The sequence below is a fragment of the Oncorhynchus tshawytscha genome, unplaced genomic scaffold (assembly GCF_018296145.1).
Source record: "Oncorhynchus tshawytscha isolate Ot180627B unplaced genomic scaffold, Otsh_v2.0 Un_contig_5141_pilon_pilon, whole genome shotgun sequence".
NCBI classification, from domain to species: domain Eukaryota; kingdom Metazoa; phylum Chordata; class Actinopteri; order Salmoniformes; family Salmonidae; genus Oncorhynchus; species Oncorhynchus tshawytscha.
Window position 1 is genome coordinate 2,614 of NW_024607220.1, and position 9,887 is coordinate 12,500.

A 9,887-nucleotide genomic window follows, 5' to 3' on the forward strand; every position below is an offset into this window, starting at 1 on the left:
AAGACAAACATAGACTGCCCACCCCAACTCACACCCTGACCATACTAAATAAAACATAGACTGCCCACCCCAACTCACACCCTGACCATACTAAATAAAGACATAGACTGCCCACCCCCAACTCACACCCTGACCATACTAAATAAAGACATAGACTGCCCACCCCAACTCACACCCTGACCATACTAAATAAAGACAAAACATAGACTGCCCACCCCAACTCACACCCTGACCATACTAAAACAAACAGACTGCCCACCCCAACTCACACCCCTGACCATACTAAAACAAACAGACTGCCCACCCCAACTCACGCCCTGACCATACTAAATAAAGACAAAACATAGACTGCCCAACTCACACCTGACCATACTAAATAAAGACATAGACTGCCCACCCCAACTCACGCCTGACCATACTAAATAAAGACAAAACACAGAAATAAAGGTCCGAACGTGACTTCTGTTAAAAATAATCTAAGAATTGGCAGAAGGCCGACATCAAAGAAAACACAATAACATATTTGGAAGAAATAAACAACTATATGGATTATTTTTAATTCACTGTCCTCTTTTATTAATTCCTTACGTCACTATTTCATTTGAATTTATTTGAATCTGGATCTTTATTGAGTAAAGGGCCGTCAGTAAGCATTTCACTGTTATTAAATAATAATTTGATTTGAGGTATTAAAAGCTGCCTGTTTTTCGACACAACGATCATTAGAAGAATACTCAGAAAATAGACCGTAACTAGAATGTTTTCAACTGAAGGGATTCCCTCCCAGATCCAGGAATTTAGCACAATGATTTTTATCAGAATTGCACAATAGGAGAATAAAGTATTGATTGATTGATAGATACCTTCTTCTGGTTGTTACATCTTTCAGAGGCAGGGTAGCAGGCCCCACTGCCCCCCTCACAGGGGTACTCCCCCTCCTGGCAAACTGGGCACTCCTCCTCGTCGCGCCCCGTAGGGCAGTGCCAGTACCCGTCACAGCGCTGGCGTTCAGAGTAACAGCCCTGGTCCAATCCGCACGGGTGTTCCCCAGGGAAACAGTAACCTTTCACCTACAGGATAGAATAGGAAACGTCCTCATAAAGTCATCTCTTGATCACCTGGTCAAGATCAACTCTGGGTACTAGTCTTCTGCCTGGTCAGGATAAACTCTGGGTACTAGTCTTCTGTCTGGTCAGAATAAACTCTGGGTACTAGTCTTCTGTCTGGTCTGGATAAACTCTGTGTGCTAGTCTTCTGTCTGGTCAGGATAAACTCTGGGTACTAGTCTTCTGTCTGGTCAGGATAAACTCTGGGTACTAGTCTTCTGTCTGGTCAGGATAAACTCTGGGTACTAGTCTTCTGTCTGGTCTGGATAAACTCTGGGTACTAGTCTTCTGTCTGGTCTGGATAAACTCTGGGTACTAGTCTTCTGTCTGGTCAGGATAAACTCTGGGTACTAGTCTTCTGTCTGGTCAGGATAAACTCTGGGTACTAGTCTTCTGTCTGGTAGGTGTAGTCTACTAGTCTTCTGTCTGGTCAGGATAAACTCTGGGTACTAGTCTTCTGTCTGGTCAGGATAAACTCTGGCTACTAGTCTTCTGTCTGGTCCTCAGGATAACTCTGGTAGTCTTCTGTCTGGTCAGGATGTACTAGTCTTCTGTCTGGTCTGGATAAACTCTGGGTACTAGTCTGGTCAATCTGGGTACTAAGGACCAGGGTCATAGTCTTCTGTCTGGTCAGGATAAACTCTGGGTACTAGTCATAGTCTTCTGTCTGGTCAGGATAAACTCTGGGTACTATCTTAGTCTAGTGTAGTCTAGTTTAGTAGTGTCAGGGTCAGGGTCAGCCTACCTGGTATGTAGAGTTGAATCCATGACCAGGGCTGAGTGGTGTTAGGCTCAAGGTTAAGGTCAGGGTTAAGGTCAGGGTTAGGGTCAGGGTTAAGGTCAGGGTTAGGGTCAGGGTTAAGGTCAGGGTTAAGGTCAGGGTTAGGGTCAGGGTTAAGGTCAGGGTTTGGGTCAGGGTTAAGGTCAGGGTTAAGGTCAGGGTTAGGGTCAGGGGTTAGGGTCAGGTTAGCCTACCTGGTATGTAGCGTTGAACCCATGCCCAGGGCTGAGTGGTTGGGCCAGGTAATGTAGACTCATCTGTCCTCTACTGGACTCTAACAAGGCTGGTCTCCTGTTGTTATGATGCGACAAGGCCTGCAGGAGGCGCTCTGCTCTCTGGACCAGCCCATCATAGACATGGAGGGAGTCCCCTGGCCCTAACCCCAGGTCCAGCTGCAACACGATGGGTTTAGGGTCCTAGGAGGAGGAATGAGATCCATCAAGTAGTCGACCGAGGGCAACCGTATTGATTAAAAAACGTGAAAATCAAAAATAACTAATTTCAGTGATTTTCCATTGTGACAGACAGTTTAACTAAACAAGCTTCTGTTTTGATGGAGCTTATAGATCAGTCAGCATGTGTTCATCTCTAACTCTGCTATAGATCAGTCAGCATGTGTTCAGCTGTGTAACTCTGCTATAGATCAGTCAGCATGTGTTCATCTCTAACTCTGCTATAGATCAGTCAGCATGTGTTCATCTCTAACTCTGCTATAGATCAGTCAGCATGTGTTCATCTCTAACTCTGCTATAGATCAGTCAGCATGTGTTCATCTCTAACTCTGCTATAGATCAGTCAGCATGTGTTCATCTCTAACTCTGCTATAGATCATTCAGCATGTGTTCATGTGTCAGTATAGATCAGATCAGCATGTGTTCATCTCTAACTCTGCTATAGATCAGTCAGCATGTGTTCATCTCTAACTCTGCTATAGATCAGTCAGCATGTGTTCATGTCTAACTCTGCTATAGATCAGTCAGCATGTGTTCATCTCTAACTCTGCTATAGATCAGTCAGCATGTGTTCATCTCTAACTCTGCTATAGATCAGTCAGCATGTGTTCAGCTGTGTAACTCTGCTATAGATCAGTCAGCATGTGTTCATCTCTAACTCTGCTATAGATCAGTCAGCATGTGTTCATCTCTAACTCTGCTATAGATCAGTCAGCATGTGTTCATCTCTAACTCTGCTATAGATCAGTCAGCATGTGTTCAGCTGTGTAACTCTGCTATAGATCAGTCAGCATGTGTTCATCTCTAACTCTGCTATAGATCAGTCAGCATGTGTTCAGCTGTGTAACTCTGCTATAGATCAGTCAGCATGTGTTCATCTCTAACTCTGCTATAGATCAGTCAGCATGTGTTCAGCTGTCTAACTCTGCTATAGATCAGTCAGCATGTGTTCATCTCTAACTCTGCTATAGATCAGTCAGCATGTGTTCAGCTGTGTAACTCTGCTATAGATCAGTCAGCATGTGTTCATCTCTAACTCTGCTATAGATCAGTCAGCATGTGTTCATCTCTAACTCTGCTATAGATCAGTCAGCATGTGTTCATCTCTAACTCTGCTATAGATCAGTCAGCATGTGTCTAGTATGCATGCACACGTCAGGAAAACTGATTTATTAACGTATTTATTTAGAAAAATTCAAACGACGATGAACGGATTCATCTGTGGCGCAGGGCTCTAAGGCATCTCAGCGCTAGAGGCGTCACTACAGACACTCTGGTTCGAATCCAGGCTGTATCACAACTGGCCGTGATCGGGAGTCCCGTAGGGCGGCAGACAATTGGCCCAGCGTCGTCCGGGTTTGGTCGGTGTAGGCCGTCATTGTAAATAAGAATTTGTTCTTAACTGACTTGCCTAGTTAAAGGTTAAATAATCTGCCCTAGCAACCATCAGATAATGGATTGTGTAAGATGTTGAACTCCTCCCTACCTGAGTGTCCAGTAGCCAGGAGCACCTCAGCACCCCCACAGCGCTTCGGTTGGGACGGAAGAAGTCTGGGGAAGCGAATGTTCCGTAGAAGTTCCCCAGGCGTTTCCCGCAGGCCGTGTCGGGGCACCCTGCCTCGTCCGAGCCGTCGGGGCAGTCCCGGGCTCCATTGCAGCGCAGCGAGGGGGGCAGGCAGCGAGTGGACTGGAGGAGAAGAACACAACTTTATTGTTCCTTATTATTGTCTCTGGCAGGGAATGGAAATGTGTCTTTATACTCACAACCCAATCCCCCCCAATGGGTCAACCCAATCCCCCGGGACGTAGGAAGCAATGGGTCAACCCAATCCCTCCCGAGACGTAGGAAGCAATGGGTCAATCCCTCCCGAGACATAGGAAGCAATGGGTCAACCCAATCCCCCGAGACATAGGAAGCAATGGGTCAACCCAATCCCCCCGAGACATAGGAAGCAATGGGTCAACCCAATCCCCCCCGAGACGTAGGAAGCAATGGGTCGACCCAATCCCCCCGAGACGTAGGAAGCAATGGGTCAACCCAATCCCCCGAGACCTAGGAAGCAATGAGTCCCCCGAGACGTAGGGAAGCAATGGGTCAACTCAATCCGCCCCGAGACGTAGGAAGCAATGGGTCGGAGACGTAGGAAGCAATGGGTCAACCCAATCCCCCCGAGACGTAGGAAGCAATGGGTCGGCCCAATTCCCCCCCCCGAGACGTAGGAAGCAATGGGTCGGCCCAATCCCCCCGAGACGTAGGAAGCAATGGGTCGGCCCAATCCCCCCCGAGACGTAGGAAGCTATGGGTCGGCCCGAGACGTAGGAAGAAAATCGAACCCCCCCGAGACGTAGGAAGAAAATGGGTCGAACCAATCCCCCCGAGACGTAGGGAAGCAATGGGTCGGCCCAATCCCCCCGAGACGTAGGAAGCAATGGGTTGGCCCAAAATCCCCCCGAGACGTAGGAAGAAAATGGGTCGAACCAATCCCCCTGAGACGGGAAGCAATGGGTCAACCCAATCCCCCCCGAGACGCCCAAGGAAGCAATGGGTCGGCCCAATCCCCACCCCGAGATGTAGGAAGCAATGGGTCGGCCCAATCCCACCCGAGACGTAGGAAGCAATGGGTCGGCCCAATCCCCCTGAGATGTAGGAAGCAATGGGTCCCCAATACCCCCAAGACGTAGGAAGCAATGGGTCGGCCCAATCCCCCTCCCCCGTAGAAGCAATGGGTCTGCCCAATCACCCCCGAGACGTAGGAAGCAATGGGTCGGCCCAATTCCCCCGAGACGTAGGGAGCAATGGGTCAGCCCAATCCCCCCGCCCCCGAAACATAGGAAGCAATGGGTCAACCCAATCCCCCAAGACGTTGGAAGCAATGGGTCAACCCAATCCCCCCGAGACGTGGGAAGCAATGGGTTGGCCCAATCCCCCCCCCCGAGACGTAGGAAGCAATGGGTCGGCCCAGTGTAGAGCATTGTTCCTATCAGAGTTTCTACTCCCCTCTGGTTGCTGGCCCGCTTCCCTAACCTCTGGCTTACCTACCTGGGCCTGGGTACAGGGGGCGGTGCCGGGGGGGCAGAGGGAGGTGCGGGGAGGGGTCGGAGGGGGGGCACAGCTCCGTTCGTCGGTAGCGTCGCCGCACTCATCCAGGCCGTTACAGCGCCACGTCCGGGGAAGACATTTACCGTTACCACACAGGAACTCATCACTCTGACAGCTGGACTGGCCCAGGGGACCTGGAGGAACAGACACATTACTACAAACTACAGACAGGAACTCATCACTCTGACAGCTGCACTGGCCCAGGCGACCTGGAGGAACAGACATAATGACAGACACAGAGACGTTAACACGACAACAGACACATTACTACAAACTACAGACAGGAACTCATCACTCTGACAGAAGGACTGGCCCAGGGGACCTGGAGGAACAGACATAATGACAGACATTATCACAGTCACATTACCACAGACACACTATTGTAGACACATTATCACAGACGCATTATCACAGACACATTATCACAGACATTATCACAGACACATTATCGATTATATGATCACAGACACATGATCACAGACACATTATCACAGACACATTATCGCAGACACATTATCGGCATAACTACAGTGGCATAACTACAGACACATCAACAACACTGACATAACTACAGACGCATCAACAGCACTGACATAACTACAGACACATCAACAGCACTGACATAACTACAGACACATCAACCACACTGATATAACTACAGACACATCAACAGCACTGACATAGCTACAGACACATCAACAGCGCTGACATAACTACAGACACATCAACCACACTGATATAACTACAGACACATTACAGCACTGACACAACTACAGACACATCAACAGCACTGATATAACTACAGGCACATCAACAGCACTGACATAACTACAGACACATCAACAACACTGACATAACTACAGACACAGCAACAGCACCGGTATAACTACAGACACATCAACAGCACTGATATAACTACAGACACATCAACAACACCGATATAACTACAGACACATCAACAGCACTGGTATAACTACAGACACACCAGCAGCACTGACACAACTACAGACACACCAACCACACCGATATAACTACAGACACATCAACAGCACTGACATAACTACAGACACATCAACAGCACTGATATAACTACAGACACACCAACAGCACTGATATAACTACAGACACATCAACAGCACTGACATAACTACAGACACATCAACAGCACTGATATAACTACAGACACAGCAACAGCACTGACATAACTACAGACACATCAACAGCACCGATATAACTACAGACACATCAACAGCACTGATATAACTACAGACACATCAACAGCACTGACATAACTACAGACACATCAACAGCACTGATATAACTACAGACACATCAACAGCACTGATATAACTACAGACACATCAACAGCACTGATATAACTACAGACACATCAACAGCACTAAACCATAACTGATGTACAGACACATCAACAGCACTGACATAACTACAGACACATCAACAGCACTGACATAAACACATCAACAGCACTAATAACACAGACACATCAACAGCACTGATATAACTACAGACACATCAACAGCACTGGCATAACTACAGACACGTCAACAGCACTGATATAACTACAGACACATCAACAGCACCGATATAACTACAGACACATCAACAGCGCTGATATAACTACAGACACATCAACAGCACTGACATAACTACAGACACGTCAACAGCACTGATATAGCTACAGACACATCAACAGCACTGACATAACTACAGACACATCAACAGCACTGATATAACTACAGACACATCAACAGCACTGACATAACTACAGACACATCAACAGCACTGATATAACTACAGACACATCAACAGCACTGATATAACTACAGACACATCAACAGCACTGATATAACTACAGACACATCAACAGCACTGATATAACTACAGACACATCAACAGCACCGGTATAACTACAGACACATCAACAGCACTGATATAACTACAGACACATCAACAGCACTGATATAACTACAGACACATCAACAGCACTGATATAACTACAGACACATCAACAGCACTGATATAACTACAGACACATCAACAGCACTGATATAACTACAGACAGTCAACAGCACTGATATAACAGTTTGTCAGACACATCAACAGCACTGATATAACTACAGACACATCAACAGCCTAAAACTACAGACACATCAGCACTGAAAACTACAGTGAAGACATCAACAGCCCTATAACTACAGACACATCAACAGCACTGATAAACTACAGACACATCAACAGCACTAAACCCTAAGTACAGACATCAGCCCTAAACCTGATATAAGTACAGACACATCAACAGCACTGATATAACATCAGACACATCAAAGCCTGATATAACATCAGACACATCAAAGCACTGATATAAGTACAGAGACATCAGCCTATAACCCTACAGACACACATCAGCCCTAAACCCTACAGTGACATCATCAGCCTAAACCCTAGAGTACAGACACATCAGCACTAAATATAACTACAGACACAGCCCAAAGCCTAGAGAGTAACTACAGACACATAAACAGAAGCATCAGCCCTAAACCCTAGAGACAGACAACAGCCCTAAACTACAGACACATCAACAGCACTGATATAACTACAGACACATCAACAGCACTGAATAACATCAGACCTAAACAGCAAGATATAACATCAGACCTAAACCACTAGAGTGAAGACATCAGACCTAAACACACTAGAGTGACAGACATCAGCCCTAAACCCTAGAGTGAAGACATCAGCCCTAAACCACTAAGACACAAGACATCAGCCCTAAACCCATAGAGTAGACATCAGCCCTAAACCCTAGAGTGAAGACATCAGCCCTAAACCCTAGAGTGGAGACATCAGCCCTAAACCTAGAGTGGAGACATCAGCCCTAAACCTAGAGTGAAGACATCAGCCCTAAACCCTAGAGTGGAGACATCAGCCCTAAACCCTAGAGTGGAGACATCAGCCCTAAACCTAACAGCATCAGATAAACAGTGAAGACATCAGCCCTAAACCCTAGAGTATAGACATCAGCCCTAAACCCTAGAACAGACATCAGCCTTTAAACCTAGAGTGGAGACATCAGCCCTAAACCCTAGAGTGAAGACATCAGCCCTAAACCTAGATCAAGACATCAGCCCTAAACCCTAGAGTGAATCATCAGCCCTAAACCTAGAGTGGAGACATCAGCCCTAAACCCTAGAGTGAAGACATCAGCCCTAAACCCTAGAGTGAGACATCAGCCCTAAACCCTAGAGTGGAGACATCAGCCCTAAACCCTAGAGTGAAGACATCAGCCCTAAACCTATCAACAGACATCAGCCCTAAACCCTAGAGAGACATCAGCCTAAACCCTATAGAGTGAAGACATCAGCCTAAACCCTAGATGGAAGACATCAGCCCTAAACCCTAGAGTGAAGACATCAGCCCTAAACCCTAGAGTGGAGACATCAGCCCTAAACCCTAGAGTGAAGACATCAGCCCTAAACCCAGAGTGAAGACATCAGCCCTAAACCCTAGAGTGAAGACATCAGCCCTAAACCACAAGAGACATCAGCCCTGGTATCATCAGCCCCTAAACCCAGATGGAGACATCAGCCCTAAACCCTAGAGTGAAGACATCAGCCCTAAACCCTAGAGTGAAGACATCAGCCCTAAACCCTAGAGTGGAGACATCAGCCCTAAACCCTAGAGTGGAGACATCAGCCCTAAACCCTAGAGTGAAGACATCTTGGACCTAAACCCTAGAGTGGAGACATCAGCCCTAAACCCTAGAGTGAAGACATCAGCCCTAAACCCTAGAGTGAAGACATCAGCCCTAAACCCTAGAGTGAAGACATCAGCCCTAAACCCTAGAGTGAAGACATCAGCCCTAAACCCTAGAGTGAAGACATCAGCCCTAAACCCTAGAGTGAAGACATCAGCCCTAAACCTAGAGTGGAGACATCAGCCCTAAACCTAGAGTGAAGACATCAGCCCTAAACCCTAGAGTGAAGACATCAGCCCTAAACCTAGAGTGAAGACATCAGCCCTAAACCCTAGAGTGAAGACATCAGCCCTAAACCCTAGAGTGTAGACATCAGCCCTAAACCCTAGAGTGAAGACATCAGCCCTAAACCCTAGAGTGAAGACATCAGCCCTAAACCCTAGAGTGGAGACATCAGCCCTAAACCCTAGAGTGAAGACATCAGCCCTAAACCCTAGAGTGAAGACATCAGCCCTAAACCCTAGAGTGAAGACATCAGCCCTAAACCCTAGAGTGAAGACATCAGCCCTAAACCCTAGAGTGAAGACATCAGCCCTAAACCCTAGAGTGGAGACATCAGCCCTAAACCCTAGAGTGAGACATCAGCCCTAAACCCTAGAGTAGAAAGCTCTTTGAACATAAACAGTTTGTCATCAGCCTAAACCCTAGAGCTGAACATCAAAATGGGAGAGAG

The 9,887-nt window shown here is 47.0% G+C and overlaps 1 pseudogene; it reads right to left on the bottom strand.

The window, feature by feature from the left end:
• Positions 1-662: 662 nt before the first annotated feature.
• The window catches only part of LOC112241915, a 10,987-nt pseudogene continuing 1,762 nt past the window's right edge, over positions 663-9,887 (bottom strand).